Source organism: Mesoplodon bidens (genome assembly GCF_964165515.1).
Source record: "Mesoplodon bidens genome assembly, chromosome: 5".
Classification (NCBI taxonomy): domain Eukaryota; kingdom Metazoa; phylum Chordata; class Mammalia; order Artiodactyla; family Ziphiidae; genus Mesoplodon; species Mesoplodon bidens.
In genome coordinates, this window is record NC_138161.1 from 29361488 (window position 1) to 29379640 (window position 18153).

The following is an 18153-nucleotide window of genomic DNA, read 5'->3' on the forward strand; positions in this document are numbered from 1 at the left end:
CTCATGTGGAATTGCAGAAATGTACCAGAGTATGAGAAGCCCTTTTTCTGTATTTCCAATTAGAGTGTGGTTTAATTAGAGGATAGCTAGTCAGACTATGGCTCAATAAGATCTAACTCAGAGTTTCTCAAATGTTAATGCCCTTACAAAGGTCTGAGGATCTTATTAAAATGCAGATTCTGACTCAGTAGTTTTGAGATGAGACCCATCTCAACAAGAGATGTGTTTCTAAAAGCTCCTGGTGATGTTATGTTGCAAACAGTGGCTTAAAACAAAACACCAGGAAGTGAGGAGTAAGGTGACCAGAAGTTAACAAATCAGTTACCTCCCAGGTCTCTGAAGGAGATGAGACACAGGGCGGGTAGTTTAGACTGTGGTGGGGATAATGTGGGTAGAAGGATGTATTGCCTTCATACTTCCTTCACATAAAGAATGCCTCTGAATGCCATTCATTTATATGGCAAAGAGAAACTGGTTCCTTTGAGTGTTGCTTTATTTCTATGAACATTGCCAACAGGTTATGCAGGGCATACTTACCGTCATTCACTTACAGAAATCTTCACTTTTCTGAGAGTAGGGTATAAAGCACAGATATCCTTGCTATGCATGACTAGTTTATAAACAAAATGCCTCAAGATGATTTTAAAAAATCTATAGCCAGGCTCACAAATCCATATACTGTAAGAAAATAAAAATGAAAAGAAACTATTTACAAAAGTAAGACAGAGAACTGGGGGTGATTTAATAGAATCCCCACCTCAAATATACCTCATTCTACACCACTTACTTGCATATTTTCAGCTGAACTCACTTTTATTTTTTTGGACAATTGAAATAATTGCTCACATTTTCCACTTCATATAGACACATCCTGATTGTAATTAGAAGAAATGCATCTGGTTGAATATAATCCAAAGCTGAAGTGAAGACATTAGCTATAGGCGACAGAACACTTTAAGGTACAATTAAAAGATTGGCGCTGGCTATGTTTGTCATTGTCCCTTCTTGCATAAAAAATACTGGTTTATTTTTAATGAAAGATAAAATTTTACTAAATGTTGACACTTTGGACGGCAACAGTGTTAACAAATGGAAATTTCACCTGGCCTGAATTCAGCCTATAAAAAACTCTTTTTCATTAAGTATAACAGTCACTTTATCAGCTTATTTAGTTATTTTATATCTTAAATAGATTAAAAATATCTGACCACATCAAATAACCTGGCTTTGAAAATTAAGCCCTTGGCTGCTCCTGACATATAGCCATTCTCTGAACTTGCTCCGCAGACAGACAGGCATAGTATAAAAAGAGGATTAAAACTGTTTTCTGTATCCTCAAGTTTATCAGAGATACCACAGAAATCTCCATCATTCATACAGCCTAGAGAGTTCTAAAGCATTAACAGTTTATCTGGCTTACATGTTATAAAATCTAGAAAGTGTATATATTTTAAACCAATCACCCAATCCAACCATAATGCAAAAAGTTTTATTGCAGGTTTGATTGGTCCGGTTCCTACTAAATGAATAAAATAAGAGCATGCACCTGGAAAAGCTAGTGTCCAATAAACTTAACAATAAAATCTTATCCAAAGAGGTTAAAAAAGGTATTTGGGGAAACACGCTGCTTTGCAAGAAAGGTATTATCTTTGTTGTGTAAATATTTTCTTTTTTTTTTTTTTTTTTTTGCATTTGTCAGGATGAAAAACATAAGCCATTGGCTTTTGCAAGAAAAAAGTTGTTAACAGCTGCTTTAGTCATATAGCTATAAATAAAACCTAGATTACAATGTTCCTGGAGTTATTTCACCATCACTTATCCTTTGTCCAGAAGAACTACTTTTAAGAGTTGAGTTCAAACAGGGCTCGAGGGATTGGCCTTAGGAAAACTCAAGAAGGAAAGGTTGCTGTTCAGTAACTTGCAATGCTTCCCGATTTTTCCCTCCTCTTTAATGTCCTTCTAGCCCTCAGTGTATGTCTGGGGTAAGGGATCTATTTTTCTTTATTTCTTATGCAAAGTCAAAGGTTTGTTATGGGAAAGGAAAAGTGATTTCTGACATCCATATAATAAGCTAGTTAACAGAATGCATTTCCTAAAACCAAATGAATACTTGACAAATCTATATTTTCTTCAAGTATCATTATGCATATTGCAGGACAATAGATTGTAATTCATGTTTTATGTCTTTATCATTAAATTGATATTGCTAGAAACACTATATTTTTTAAGGAAGTGTCTTCTAAAGCCTGGTTTAAAAAAGTTTTCAATACAAACACGAGTCAATATACAAGATGAAAATAAATTACCATCATCTGTAAAATACACAAAATGTGAAAACAGAAAAATAAAATTAGACAAGATGACTCTCTCTCTTTCTCTCTGTTTCTGTCTCTATCTTATCTCTTTGCCTTCCTCCCTCTCTCCATTCTATATGAAATCCTTAGAGTATCAAAAAGATGAAAAACAAAAGGACAGCCAAATGAATACAACAATAGTCAAAAGAAAGTTGAATTTTAGATGAAATAACCACTGAGGGAATTGACTAGTGGTAGAAATGGCTTTGGGTGGCTGGACTTTAGGTAGCTTCTGGATTCTAAGAGTACAGTGAGAAATCCTGTTGCCTTAGAATCACTTGCCAGCTTATTTGAGATGTAGATGCCTGAGCCCTGCCACAGACCTCTGAATAAGGCTTGGAAGTTGGGCATTTATCAGAATTTTAAACAAGCCCCTCTGATATTCTTATATATATCATAGTTTGAAAAACTCTACATGATTGGATTCTAGAATCAACTGGACTTGTGTGCCTGACAGTGACAGTGTCTAAGGTTAATGATCTTCTTTTCCTTGCATTGTATAGATGTGCAAAAATGTCATGTTGTTTTACAAAATACCTCTTCAAGTTAGCTGTCCCTGAAAGAACAAGAAAGGTACAACTCAGCACTCACCCAAGGGTCCTCAATTTCTTGACTTTATCCCCATTGTTTTATGGTATTCCTTAAGTCAAATATCAAGAATCAATGCCCTGAAAATCCAACACAAAATATGTTGACAAACGAAGTTAAGTTTGGTAACCTACTGAAGTAAGGGAGAACACTACCTTATTGAGTCTTGGTAGTGTCTCAAGAATGCAAATGTCAGGACAGGGTATCTATAGGGTTTGGAATCTTGGTTTAAGTGGGTCTTAGGGTGGGTGGTTCATGGTGGAGAACTGAATGGACCTGGGCCACATTTGTGACATAATAGTTTATGATGAACTTGGGGGGGGGGCTCTTGAAGTGAATCTTGATAAGTTAACTGAAATTTGGTAAGTGAGCTGTTTGCCCAGGTGAGCAATCTATTGTCCTGATAGGAGAGTGAAGTATTTGCCCAGACAAGTTGGTTTGCAGGAATTTTCCTAAAGCAAACAGCACAGTTCTTTCTTGATTTATAATCTTATCTTCTTGGGTCTCACTAACAATTACTAGGCTCTGTAGACAGAGGCCATCTTATTTCTCAAACTAAGGAGAAGCAAAGAGGACTTTCCTGAGATTTCTTCATTCCAAATTCTTGGAGAACTTCATTTCACAAATGTTAATATGCAGTAAAAGATGGAAAGTGCCAAGGACAGATACTGGTATTGTTCCCCTGACACACACACACACACACTGCCCATGACAGACATTAATAAGCATTCACAACATTCCTTCCTACTCATCCTGAACTTGGCCTCATGATGATTTTCAAAGTAGTATTTAGGCAATCATTTTCAATTCACCAGAGTAGTCACTCAAACTGCAACCAAAGGGACTGTGCTAAGTATTTGGGGAATATAAACCTGAATCAGGCATGCATTGTGTTCTCAAGGAGTCTAGAGTTAAGAACGCATAGGGAGTACCCAGGGAACATTGCTAAGGGGTTGGTTAAGGCAAAGCATACATGAAGGTGAGTAGTATGTAAGTCCACATGGACAGCTGTTGCCTTCCCTGTATGTCCTCTCCATCCCCCACTTGTACAGGGAAAGTTATACACAAAAATGATGTTCCTCAAACATGCCCAATCACTGCCATAATTTAGTTAAAACTTTTTGTTTGCCTGTAATAGAAATTGATTTTGCCTGAAGTGTCTAAATAAGAAGGAATTACTGGTAGGTTACTGGGTTTGACCCCTCACATTGCCAGCAGAAGTACCTGTTAATCAAGCATGGCTAAGATTGTACGTAATCCTTACCTCAGGGTCTGCTTATGGAGAGAACACAACTGAGACATAGACTTCTTAGGAAAGCATGTTATCTTCATCCTTTTATGGTAAACAGTTCCTAGAATTGCACCAGGGACAACTTTTGGGGAAGAGTCAGTGAGAACATTGACTCCCGGGCAAGGTGGTGTCTAGTTCGTCTTTGTCTATTGAGTGCCTAGTACAGTGCATATCACAGAGAAGGTAATCAGTAAACATCTGCTGAATGAATCATCACGGTCTACATAGCCTGGTTGCAGGGTCTGATAATTCCAGGGATCTGACAATCACAGCAGACAAGAGTTGAACCATATTGAAGATGAAAGACACATTTGTTCAAAAAATGTTTTAGCCAGCCACATAACCAGGACTGATGATGCTCAGACAACTTGATGGCTGGACCAGTTGTCCATGGCTGTTGTCCATTCTAAAGCTTGCTTTTTCTGTTCTGCTTGGTTCATGCCCATGTTCTCCTACTTGTTAAATATTTTCATATTATCCTTGTTCATAACCATTTTTTTCAAACTCTATTTCAGATGTGCTTGAATCTTGCTCTTCAGATCTGAAGAGAATGTTTTTATATTCTTCCATGTTCCTTATCTTAATGTCTCTTCTCACCAGCTCTTTAGCATTTCAGAGAAAGACAGTGTCCTAGCCAAAGTCATTGCTTATTTCTAAAGCACGAATACTTGATCATGCATCCATGCAAGTATTTATTTTCCCCCTCAGGAATTATTTTTCTCATCATCACTGATTGCATTGGTCTAGTGCCAGTCTACTCCATGCCCTATTAGATAGCATTAAATATTAGTTCTGTTTGATACTGTAGAACATTACTTATGATAACCTGGACAGTTTTAAGTCAGTGCTTAAAGCCAATCAATCAGAAAATAATGTTTTAGTATCTAATATATGTAAAGCACTATAAAAATGGCCAAGGGAATCTACAAGAATTTCAACAGTGATCTCTGCCTTCTAAATATATAAGATTCCAATCCAGGTTTGAACACAGTATTTTTACAGTCCCATGCAAGTGATTTAACCCTTGTTCCTCATTTACTCCTATGTAAAATGAGGATAATAACTACTGTGCAGGTTAGATGTAAACTTTTAAATACATAAATGCTCCTTAACACGTAATAGGCAGTCAAAAATGGCAACTGTGATAATCATCAGTCTAATTGCGAAGATAAAATGTCAGAAACATTCATCTGATAGGTGAAATATCACCTGATAGGTATCAAAAGGCAGGGTAGGGGCTTCCCTGGTGGCACAGTGGTTGAGAGTCCGCCTGCCGATGCAGGGGACACGGGTTCGTGCCCCCGTCCGGGAAGATCCCACATGCCGCGGAGCGGCTGGGCCCGTGAGCCATGTCCGCTGAGCCTGCACGTCCGGAGCCTGTGCTCCGCAACGGGAGAGGTCACAACAGTGAGAGGCCCGCGTACAGCAAAAAAAAAAAAAAAAAAAAAAAGGCAGGGTAATTTTTCACATGTGCAGAATCTAAGTACTCTGAATTCAGGGGAGGTAACCATTCTGGGTTGGAGAAACCTGGGGAAGCATTTTGGAGTAAGTGGAATTAGAATTGAGTGTTGAAGAAGGTGTAGATGTTGAGCAAACACACTCACTGTCTTAAGAGGAGAAGTGCAAGGTACACCAGGGTGCCTGGGACAGGTGCCCTAACCACACCGCATTAGGCTTCCAGGCTCAGGGGCAGGGGTCAAGGACAAAAAGAGCATCTGACTCTTGTCCTTCACCATGAAGAGATCAGATTGAGGAAGCTATAATTTGGCTGTAATCATAGTGTAATGAAGATAAAAAACAGAACTGTATTGGGCTGAATTTTGAGAGGAAACAGGCAGAGTGGAGGCAGAAGCTGGGAACTTTGCTGATGAGGCCATAGCTTATTCAAAGATGAGATGAGAATGCTCACCATCTACTTTCTGAGAATCAAGATTTCTCTCTTTGTACTCATTCTCTCTGGGGTAAGCATATTTAGGGTGGTCAAAAAGAATGATAAAAATCACTTGCTTCCTTATTTTTTAATTTATTTTAAAACAAGACATGATATCATACCTATTGTACAAATAAAGAATTACTTTCCTACTCTTTTGTCCATTTCATGCTGGAGTTTCATTTTTTCCTACCTTGATTATTAATAAAATGGTATCATAAATTATTCTTTCAAGTAATAGATAAAATATGAGATTTTTATATTTTTCATTTAAATTGGCCATATTTTCATTTTTTATTATTATTTTTAATATCTATTTTACTTGTTTATTTATTTATTTATTTGGGTCTTAGTTGCAACAGACGCACTCCTTAGTTGCAGCTCGCCAGCTTCTTAGTTGTGGCACGCAAACCTTAGCTGTGGCACGCATTTGGGATCTAGTTCCCTGACCAGAGATTGAACTCAGGCCCCCTGCATTGGAAGCTCAGAATCTTAACCACTGCACAACCAGGGAAGTCCCAAAATTGGTTATATTTTTAGGAAAAATACTCATAGAGTCTACTCCTTAAAAGAAAATTTTAGAAAAGAGAGTAATGGAAAAAAGCAAATATGTTCTAGAGTTCTTCTTAAAATCATCATGTGCTATGCAGAGATGAAGGTGTTAACTTCGGTCCTCAGGTCCATTTTTATGGTACCAGGCAAAAGCACTGAATTATAGGTACGAGAGCCATTATCTCCCAGAAGCACCTTGAAAAAAGAAGTGTCATTGCAACTCTGCATTAAATAAATCCCCCATGTTCAGTAGTCCTTTGTTCTTAAGAAGAAAATGTCTTATCCCTCCCTTCATTCACCTCTTCTAAAAAAGAAAAGAGTCTCAAAGAAATTCAAACTTTTACTAACCAGAATTGATTTTGTTTCTTTCTATTTGGTATTCCTCAGAACATTGTGTGTGTGAGTGTGTGTGTGTGTATGTGTGTGATGTGATGGATGAATAAACTCAGGAAAGCCAGTTTGCTTGCCAAATATTTACCATAAAAATTATTTTCCTATATATTGACTTCTCTCTCCATTTCTTATACTAAGTATATGCTTATTTAAAAAAAAAACAAAACAGCCTAATAAGCCTAGTTTAATCAACCTAACCCTAACCCAAACCCTAACCTCTGAGGCAATACTTGGACAATGCTTGAGAAAGTATTTAACTGGGATGTTGAAAGGCTCAGGAGGGGGGATTCCCCGGTGGTCCAGTGGTTGGGACTCTGCACTTTCACTGCCCTGGGCAGGGGTTCAGTCCCTGGTCAGGGAACTAAGATCCCACAAGCCCTTGCGGCCAAAAAAAAAAAGAAAGGCTCAGGCCCAGGAGGTTTTTCACTTCTGCAGATGATCTGCACTAGAGGGGCATCCTGCAGAGGCTTTATTTTCTTTTGAAAAAACCTGCTCTATGTACTTTCAACTAGTTCTACACTAACAAGAATGTGCGACTTGGCATTTGCAGCAAAGTTTCTAACCAAAATCTGTTCAGTTTTGATATCAATGCTGAGCTTTCTCCCTTATAATTTATGAGATATGGTTAACAGATTATATAGAACAATCATTTGAGCAATAGAAAGTAAAATGAGAATTCTTGTTTCTCTAAGTTTGACTTCAGGTGACTTTCTCTCTCTTCACCCAAACAAGTGTATCCACCCCTACCCACCCCCAAGCACACAACCTCTTCAATGAAACAGAAACAAATATTGAGGGACTTCTCTAGTGGCACAGTGGTTAAGAATACACCTGCCAATGCAGAGGACATGGGTTCGAGCCCTGGTCCGGGAAGATCCCACAAGCTGCAGAGCAACTAAGCCTGTGAGCCACAACTACTGAGCCTGCACTCTAGAGCTCATGAGCCACAACTACTGAGCCCGTGTGCCACAACTACTGAAGCCCGCATGCGTAGAGCTGGTACCCGCACACAGCAACACAACTAGAGAAAGCCCGTGCCTAGCAACAAAGACACAACACAGCCAAAAATAAATTAATTAATTAATAAAAAAAGAAAAAAATATTGATTAAAAATAAAGAGACAAAAAGGTAAAATTATATGTTCACATTAGTGCCCCCCCCAAAAAAAGTGTTACTGAGTGAGAATAAGTTTTTATTTTTATTTTACTTATTTACATTTTTCTGTTATGGAGAGGCATACAATTCACCATGTGTACACACAGCAGTAATGTACAAAGTGAAATATTACTAAATGTCTAAAATTCAGGGGTTTTTTAGACACAAGTCTTGTATGAATGGCATATACCTTATCTCACATTTTAATTTAGATATAAAATTATTTAGTTTGAGAAATCCTGAGACAAGTTTCCCTAGACTCAGAATTTTAGAGCTAGAAGTAATCATTAATATTATTTAGCCTAACTCTCTGTATCAGAACAAAGAGCTACAGAGATAACTAGCACTTGGTTCTCATTAAGAATAGAGACAGGGCTTCCCTGATGGCGCAGTGGTTAAGAGTCCGCCTGCCGATGCAGGGGACACGGGTTCGTGCCCCAGTCTGGGAAGATCCCACATGCCATGGAGCAGCTGGGCCCATGAGCCATGGCCGCTGAGCCTGCGCATCCGGAGCCTGTGCTCCACAACGGGTGAGGCCACAGCAGTGAGAGACCTGTGTACCGCAAAAAAAAAAAAAAAAAAAAAATAGAGACAAAACTATAGTCTGTATCTTTAGTAAATTATAAAGTGATCATTCTTTCCTTTTAATCACTATCCAAAGAATATCCTCTTATAACACTAATTTTCCTCATAAAACACAGTATTATAAAACCTTAAATATTAACACTGATGGGCTTTGACCAATTGGCATGGTCACCCTTGCCTATGTGCCACTCTGGTGCTTACTAGCTGAACATTAGCTCTGCTTGGTGACCATACATGTAGATTTCTTCATGTTTCCTGACATGCCATTGACCTATTAATACAGCCGGGAATTATGCTTCTCTTAGTTACAATGTCAGTTATGCCAGGTTTCCAGTGGGGTCAGCTGTGACCTCAAATGCCTTTCTGGCTTAGACAAGTCAGTCTAGCTCTTGCTGGATCTTTTCCTTTCTCTTACCTAATTGACGTGAGCTGCATCCCATTACTTCATCCTATTTGGACCCACAGGCTATTTCAGCTTATAAAGGTCATGTCTTATTTTAGCTGGTTTTGGCTAATTCACAGCCATCAGAAAATGAATTGGAGAGCAGATTCACGGAAGACAGTATCTATACCATGAGCAACATCCAACTGATTCAGTCAAATGGCTGAAAAATCAGTCCAGTCAGTCGTTTGGAGTTTTTGAATTAAGCAACTATTAATTTATTGTGTCACTTTTCAATAATTGTGTCGGATTTTTAATAAAATAGTTAATATTGTTTAAAGGTCTAACGTAGGTGGAATGCCACTAGAATTTTGACTGCTAGGATCAGAAATACCCACTAGTAAAACTCTCTGGGAATGACCCTTAGCACGTTTACAGTCACCTGCTGATAATTTGATTTAAATCACATTTCCTCAATCTGTTGGTGAGTATGGTATGCTATTTAGGACAGGGTGAAGGGATGGATTTTGGTGAGACATATTGTGTCTACTCCCTCCTTTGGCCCAGCAAGTTTGTCAATGTAATAGAAAAAGAATATTTTTATAGCTTTTAGAACTTGGTGTCGGAAAGCTTCTTAATTGGGTTTAATAATTTTTAATAGAAGCTACATGGTCAACAGAAAATTGTAGTGACCAACTTGAGCATGATAGAAAGAAACGTTCTTTTAAATAATTAATAGCTGCTAAAAGGTCCCAGGCATTATGGAGGGGGGAAGGGAGAAGACCAGATTTAATCAGAGGATTCAGGAAGGAGGTTTGATGGGAAAGATTAATCAAACTAGCGCATGGTCATACAAGGGACAGGATCAGATGATTCATTCACAAAAAATGAGTAAAAGCAAAGGAGGCACGGAGAGTGGGGGGTGGGTGATGAGGTGAAGAAAGTCACATATGCGGTGGTAGTCAGATGTCAAACCTCATTAAAGAAGTTGTCCAAAACCTCTCTAATGAGCCGGAAACAATGTGCGACTCACCTGGTTAGAGGCGTTTTTGCACAAATCAAACTTAGGCCAGGTTGCTCAATGGGTCTTCAGAGAAATTACAAACACTGAAGAGAATCCTAGCCAAGGAGAGCTGTGTTAACAGACTCTTCCCAACCACACAACTTTGACTATGGAGACAGAGATGGATGCCTTACCTCTCTGAGGTTAATACTCAGCTGGCTGCACCTATATGTCGCCATTAATAATTGCTACAGTAGATATCAGGGCTAGGGAAACAAAAATAAGAACAACAACAAACAACGCAACACAGTTTGTCTAAAATGTCAGGAGCAAGCAAGGCTGGGGGCCAGATATCCGTGAGCAGGGGGAGGATTTGATGGAAATCTGCGTCCCTCTGCCAGAAGAGTTAGCTGCACTGATCCACCTTAGCCATCTGTACACGCAGAATGACCTTGGCACAAGTGGGACACATTATTTGTTTCCAGGGAAGAAGGGTGTGTGTGTGGTTTTTTAATCAGGTGTCATGGTCTGGTGCAGAGGTGTCCTCACTTTTCCTGCCAAGAACTGCTGGGCATGTGATGAAAGGTTGTGAAGTGCTTTTGAGTTTTTGATCTCAGTTTGTCCTCCATGTAGGCTTTAAAATGAATGGATTAAAAAATCATCAGACCTCAATCGTTTTTTTTCTTCTTCTTCTTCTTCCAATTATAAGCAGAAGGAATGATCTTCTGCAATCATCCTTTTGATTATGTTGCCCTCTTCAAATAACTTTGAAAGAGCACTTAGTTTTCACTTTCATCAAAATACAGAGGTTTGACTCTCTTCCTCTATCTGTCCTGTACTTTACTGCTCCGATTTTGCTTGGTACGCTGCTCTCTCCTCCTTTCTGAAGCCAGACATAAACTATTTGCCATTCTGCTTCCCTTAGTATTTCCCTCCTGGAAGATTTGCTATTGTCCTCACCTAAAACATCACCCCAACCCCTTTCCATGAAACCAGGTCACTTATTTCTGTCCAAATTTGTTTCTGGACAAATATATTTGGACTGTGTTCTGTCTCCTGTTGTGTGTGTACCTGTTCCTGATGCTTAAAAAAAATTCACATGCATTTATGTTGTACTCTTCCCCACTAATTGTTTGTAAGTTTTTTAAGGACAGGAGCACTATATTCTTTTTAGTTATTATAGTAGTGCAAGGCTTATCACGGTCAGTCCCATTTACAACCAGTAAATAACATAATCCTTTGCTCTCCCCTCAAGCTTGGGTACACTGTGTCGCTTTGTACTAAGATTGATCTTTTCCATTTTCTATTTCTTCAGGTTTCTATCTCAAGTCTTAGCATGATTCAGGTCTTAACAAAAGCACACAGTGGATGAATTCGAGTGATCAGGGCATGCTTTGGAAAACCTAGAGAATGTAAAATCAGGAGCAGACTCATAATTCTCTCATCTTGCATCCACCCAACAGATACCTGACTCTGTGTTTATGTACAATATGTTAGATTCTTACTTATTCACATACTCATTGGTGGCAGGTGTGTCTGTTATTTTATTTATAGTGTAAGTTTCCAGAAGTATCACTTTTCTATTGATTAATTTATATTGTCTAATTCATAGTATGGTGTTATGTTCCCAGTCTCTCTTAATTACTTACTGATGATGATTAAACCACCAAACACGGTTTCTTTAACAAATATTACCAAAGCAAGAAGAAAACCAAAAACACATTGTAAATGATGGCATTTTCTACCTAAGCCTCACTTAAGTCCTAGTCATGATCTTGTTACTGGCTGTGAGAGCTGGATCTCCTGGGAAAAAAGCTCTGAGAACCGTGCATTAAGTACACATAGACCTTTAAATGTGAAGAATTTAAGCCCAAACATGTATTTGTGTTTATGTGCAATACCCACTTCTTTTCAGAATGTCTCAAACTGACCCCAAACAACCTTCTTTGTGGATGCCTGCCTTCCAGGACTAGTATTTGTCATTTAATTGCTCTCCTATCACTCTGTCTCTCAGGGTGTGAGCCTGACTCTGAGATCATTGTACTCATTAAAAATATTTGGAGACCAGCAAAAAGACAGACTTGAGAATATATTGGCTAAGTCCTATTCCAGGAGGCTTCACATTTTCCCTTGTGCTGAAAATGTCAGATTTTGCCCTTCAACATTTCTCTAAACAACTTTCTCCACTCAAGTCTCAATAGCAAAAAATAACCAATAATTGAGATAGTTAAGGGGGCATGATGATAATACTGCTCTGAAGTTTTCTTACAATTCTGGTTAGGGAAGAAAAATACAGTGCTGATGGGATCTCTGTGGCATGCATGTGAGTTAGAGCGTTGTAAGAGAGCCTTGGGAAGTGTGCATGGAGGTGTAAAGTGTGGATAAAATAATGAACAAGGATGGCAAATTGATCTGGGCTCTTATTTGTATTTTTAATGTGAACGTCATGTAAGGCTGTCTCCCTCGGATGCAGGAGGAGCTTGTTAATAATGGCCCACAGGCCTGCTGGGTCAGCCTCCTCTGGAGGCGGTATTCAGGGAATCCACCTTCTTAGCAAGACATCTTAAGGGATTCTCATGTTCAGGTAAAGCTTGAGGGTCACTGTATACACTAAAACAGTAAAGAAAAATATTCACCAAGTGCTGTGTGCCGTGCTGGATGTTGAAACAAAAGAGTAAATAAACCAAACACACTTCAAGAAATCCCAAAGACAAATTATAACACCACAGAAAGTGAACACAGTTATGTGCTCCTATAGAGCAAGTTTATCCAAAACTTGAGGACTGAGTTTTTAAGTACGTTACTTTTAGCTACTTTAAATGGAAATGAATGTTCTTAGCAATTAATCTAAATAATTTATTTAAGATGTTCTCAAAATGTTCTAGCTGTTACAGTCAGAAATTTTTTTTTTTTTAATCTTATTGGGGACTTCCCTGGTGGTGCAGTGGTTAAGAATTCACCTGCCAGTGCACGGGACATGGTTTCAAACCCTGGTCCGGGAAGACCCCACATGCCGCAGAGCAACTAAGCCCACGAGCCACAACTACTGAGCCCACGTGCCTCAACTACTGAAGCCCACGTGCCTAGAGCTAGTGCTCCGCAACAAGAGAAGCTACCGCAGTGAGAAGCCCATGCACTGCAACGAAGAGTAGCCCTGCTCGCCGCAGCTAGAGAAAGCCCACGCAACAATGAAGACCCAATGCAGTAAAAAAAAAAAAAAAAAAATTATTGTAGTATAGTTGATTTACAGTGGTGTGTTACTTTCCTCTGCACAGCAAAGTGACTCAGTTATACATATATACATTCTTTTTCATATTCTTTTCTATTATGGTTTATCACAGGATATTGAATATAGTTCCCTGTGCTATACAGTAGGACCTTGTTGTTTATCCATTCTATATATAATTAAATCCCAAACTTTTGAAAAGTTATTTGTATAAGCCAATCTAGGATGTTTTGGCAGAACTGGAGAGGCACTTCTTCGGGACCCCGGCTTCTCCTTTTTTTTTGTTGCTAGCATCTCCTTGATGTTTCTTCAAGGGTCCCCTGACCTGCTCTCCTGTCAAAGCTGATCTAATGATATGGGTATAATGGAGAGTGCTAAGCTGGGAATCAAGAAAATGGGTTTGCACTGTGACTCTGATAGTAAATAACTTACATGGCTCTGAGCAAGCTTCTTAACTGTTTGAGTTTCCTTATCTAAAAAAAAATAAATGGTAGGGTTTTTAGAGCTCTGATATTCTTTCTGGTCCTCTTTCTATGATTCACTGAGTTCTCCATGCATTGCACTGTAAGATGGGAATGGAGGTCTTCATTTGGCAGGAAGAGAGGTTGCGTGGGGAGGAGTCTTGGATGAGTTGCCCATGAATGTTGGAGCAGGGATGTGAGCAGGGCCCCTTCGAGCCAGTGAGGAGTCAGAGCACCTGTTTGAGGGAGCCCAGCTCTACCTGTGACTTGGTGCGTGAGATGTGAACACATCCTATGGCTTCTTGGTGATTGATTTTCCTCATTTCAGGGGTGGAGACAGTAATGATAACTGTTCTCACAGTGTCATTATTACCCAGGGGGTGAGCAGACATGTTAAAGGTACAGGGTGGTCATTCCATAACATTTCTTTATTCACTAAGAAGGTGTGGTTTATTTACTGCCTCACTTTACCTTCTCAAGTTAGGCTATTTGTTTAACAAGTACATTCAGGGATCATGATATTCCAAGAACTGATCTAAGAGCTTCACTTTAATAGTAACATTTTTCATCCTTATAACAAGCCTACAAGGAACTATTATTATCCTACTATTCAGATAAGGCATCTAAGGCACATAAGCTGCCCGTGGTCACCCAGATAGCAAGCCAGGCAGGCAGTCTGGGTCCACAGTCTGTGCTCTCAATCTTTGTTCTACTAGTCGACATGAAAGATCAGAGAACAAGAAATGGAGGATGCGGGGAGTGGGCAAGACACCTATATTATTTATCGAAGGCAGTGTAAATTTGGTGTAGCCAAAAGATACCATAATAACTCAGCAAAACATCTAAAATTATGTGTTAACCTACAAAACGTCCAACCGTTGGGTCCTTCTTTTGAAGAGACATTAGTCTGGCATCGGGAATATTTACAAAGCTTCTTAAATCTTTATGGCAGTCCCTCACAGACAAACCAATGGGCGAGGATGTTCTGAATCTTGCAATAGGAGTTGCAACATTTCTTAAACATCCTCTTTCCCACATGTCTTCCTATCACACATCTCATCGGAATAGTAACTCACGAGGAATGTTTCCCCTGATCTACTTAGAGCTCCCAAAACTCTTTCCCCAGCTCAGCAGAAGCACATCCTACTGGCAGCTTCAGGATGCTAGCTGTACCTTCTCTCTCTTTGTTATTTAGATTATTATACATTATACATTGCCTTTTTTCCTTTTCTCTGTTTAAAAATCCCTTTTACAGGGGCTAAGAGAGTAAAAATTGAACATGTTGTGGGGATAAATCTCTTTAGAGAAATAATCACTAAGGCTAGTTGCTTACCTGTTTTCTTTCACTCTGATGCCTCAAATTTGACTGTGATAGTCAGTTAGGTTTTCTTTAAACAGGAGACTTTATAAAACAAGAAAATGACTAATTAAGAATAACAATGGACTGGAAATTACTGTACCTATAACTTAGTATATAATAAAATTCAGCATAATTTTTTATAATGAACTAATATTAATTTCCAATTTTGCCTTGTAATTAAATTTATCTAGTCAATTAGAAGTAAGAAAAGAATTCTGCCCAGGGTTGATTTCAATGGTTACATTTTTCTACTGCTCAAATTCTGCCAAACTTCTTAGGTAACAGGAGATTCCGCCCTGGGATATTACTTCCTCATTTCAAGTTCCTTTGGCTACAAGCAGATGATTCTCAGCCTCTGCTTATATAACTGGTCAGAGTGTACTTTAAGTAAAAGTTCTATCCTTCATGTTTCTAAAGGGGGTCACTCCCAGCGATATGCTCGGCCAAACGCCTGCTGTTAATTACTTCTTGCCTGGGGAACCATTTCCCTTGATTGAAACATGACCCTGAAGCTCTCTGTCTCCCTTCGAGTTCTCCGACTTCTTGTTTAGCTGACTTTATGTTCTTTCACTCATTGAACTTTGACTGAACATCTACTCATGCTAGACACTGCTGGGCACTGAAGTTACCAGCATAACTAAAAGACAACCTCTGTGCTCTGGAGGCTCACCCTTTACAGAGGGAGAGCTGTATAAACAGACACCTATGATCTTATTTGATCAATGCCATGATAGAGATTTGCCTAGGTACCATGGCAACCTAACAGAAAGGTATCAGTTGTATAGTAGCCAAGCGGGGCAGAGAAGACTTCACAGGAAAAGTGACCTATAAGTCAAGTTTTAAAAAGGAAGTCGAAGTTAGGTAATGAATGATGTTGGAGAGGCCAGGGTACTCTGGAAGGAGAAGCAGTGTGCTCAAAGACATGGAAAAGTTAGAGAACTGGTGCATTCAGGAAACCAAAAGAAGTTGATGTGGCTGGGCATAAAGTGTGCAGGACAGCTGGGGACACTGGGATTGCAGAGATCATCAGGGCTGAGTCATGAACGGTCTTCCATTCTATGCTAAGGTTTTTTGCTTTGTCCTGAAGGTATTCATTACTACTCCTCATTACACAGAGACCACAGAGAGTTAGTTTTCTAGCAACAAAATTTATCCCAAAATGAATAGTATAAAATTGACTCAAAGGATGCCATGAGATACATATGGTGGTGGACTTCGTGGTTTTTGGTTTTCTAAGGCAACAAAATCCGTCGTTTCTTCATTTCAAATTTAAAATCGTATATAGCTTTGTTTTTTAAAAAGGGTTAATAATCAGGAGCTAAATTATATAATAAATAAGCATGTGTAATATGAGAAAATCACTAAATTCAAAATTGCTGCTAATTTGCAGCTCAGTCTCGATGCCCAACTCTGAGCTTCCTGTTAACTACCTTCAACTGGGAAAAACAATGAGTCACCATACCTTTCACTGGCCAGTAGAAGTTGGGACAACCAAGATGTTTCCCGGTCCTAAACCCCGAGAACATTTTATTGACAAAGCCTTTTCTGCCCTTTCCTCCCTCCCTCCCTTCCTTCCTTCCTTCCTTCCTTCTTCTCTCCCTTCCTTCCTTCCTCCCTCCCTCCATTCCTCCCTCCCTCTCTCCCTCCCTCCCTTTTCTCCCTCCCTCCCTCCCTCCTCCCTTCCTTCCTTCCCTCCTCCCTCCCTCCCTTCCTTCCTTCCCTCCTCCCTCCATCCCTTCCTTCCTTCCTTCTTCCCTCCCTCCCTTTTCTCCCTCCCTCTCTCCCTCCCTCCCTCCCTTCCTTCCTTCCTTCTTCCCTCCCTCCCTCCCTCTCTTTCTCTCTTTCTTTCAATGTGGCACTCTCTGATAGTGTAAGCACTGTGTACAAGAAGAAGGTGAGGCAGGGTGACACAGGAGGTAAGGGAAGAAGATGTGCTATAAAGAAAGCCAAAGACCTTTGTAAGCCATCTGTAGCAGGTGCTATCAGAGCCTCACCCACATCCCTTGTACTTAAACCAGTTCACTGTGCTCCAGTGAAAACTTCAAGCTGTGACTGAGGCTTGGTTGGATCTATAGAAGTTCATTCTGCTTGCTCATAGCTAGCTTACTCATAGGGTAGAAGTGCCAAAGGAAGTGAGACCCCCTCCCAGGAGCAGACTGACTGGAGTTGATGTGCAGACACCTCAACAAACCTCACCCTCCAGTAGGATAGCTCTGAGACATGAGTTTTGCAACATTTCCCCGAATATTCCAGTAGGATTAAGCTCCAGTCACCCTGCCTTCCTGTCTCTGCCTGAGTTCCCCACTCCCTTACTGGTATTTCTTGGACATTCAAATAAACTATGATCGTGTGAACCCTTATGTCATGCTCTGCTTCTGGGGAAATTTAAGCTAAGGCAACATGATAAGAAATGATAGGAGGGAGTCCAAAGGTTTTAGACAAAAATAATTGTGAGAGGTCCCATTGACAGCAAGAGGATAGATGAGGTGGAATTGCAAGAGGGTGGAGGCAACAAGACTCATGAGGAGAAAATTGCTAGAGTCTAAGGATAAATCATAAAGACAGAACTAGAGCACTAGGGGATGGAGGGTGGAGGCAGATGTGGAAGCAGTGGGCAGATGTCATGGCAGTAGATGGGAAGGCAGAATCAAGGCTTCGGGGAAGACTGAGAAGGAATGGTCAAAGGAATAACAAAAGACCAGCAGAAGGGGTTATCCATTCTAGGAGGCAAGAAGCAACCAACTGTGCCAGGAACTACAGAGAGATGGTATTGCCGTGGCTCCACTGGATTGGGAATTTGAATACTTAGTGATTTACCACAAATCACTTTCCGTGGGATGACGGTGACAGAATTCTGACTGCAGCAGATTAAA

General features: G+C 39.8%; 1 protein-coding gene across 1 annotated transcript in view; it reads left to right on the forward strand.

The window, feature by feature from the left end:
• SAMSN1 (SAM domain, SH3 domain and nuclear localization signals 1) overlaps positions 1 to 18153 on the forward strand; it is a 383350-nt gene that overhangs the window by 214578 nt on the left and 150619 nt on the right. The window lies entirely within an intron of this gene.